The 443-nt window shown below is 41.8% G+C and overlaps 1 long non-coding RNA gene across 1 annotated transcript in view; it reads left to right on the plus strand.

Moving 5' to 3' along the window:
* LOC116687415 (uncharacterized) overlaps positions 1-55 on the plus strand; it is an 8638-nt gene extending 8583 nt beyond the window's left edge. The window contains exon 3 of the long non-coding RNA XR_004331534.1: positions 25-55. This is a non-coding gene — a long non-coding RNA (uncharacterized LOC116687415). The remainder of the gene's footprint in view (positions 1-24) is intronic.
* The last annotated feature ends 388 nt before the right edge of the window (positions 56-443 follow it).

The raw sequence follows: 443 nt of genomic DNA on the forward strand, positions 1-443 counted from the left end.
TTAGAGGTGTTGAGCTGTAGGCAGTTAGTGCAACACCAGAGAGCAAAGTCCTAGGCGTGACACGGAGCGAATGCAAACAATAACACCACTGTCATGGGGCTACCCCATGCCTTCATTTAAACCGGTGGTAGCATGTCTTATCGTGCTAAGTTAACCAGAGCAGTAGCACAGGACGGTTAGCGTGACCATTATCATTAGCATGTGGGCTTGCATCAGTGAACACTTTCTTTGTCATTTTATTTCAGTTCTTTTAATTACTAGTTGAAAGATTAGAAATCATGGTTGGATAAATACACATACACAGTTAATTGCAAGTTGTTTATTTTAGGTTTGCGGATTTACCCAAGGTTTCATTCACCTGTTCTCATCTTCAAGCAGGGATCGGCGTCAAAGTGGCAAACAGGAAATGACAGAATCTGGAGTAATTTAGGGGAACTTGAAAT

The sequence above is a fragment of the Etheostoma spectabile genome, chromosome 4, assembly GCF_008692095.1.
Source record: "Etheostoma spectabile isolate EspeVRDwgs_2016 chromosome 4, UIUC_Espe_1.0, whole genome shotgun sequence".
Taxonomy (NCBI): Eukaryota; Metazoa; Chordata; class Actinopteri; order Perciformes; family Percidae; genus Etheostoma; species Etheostoma spectabile.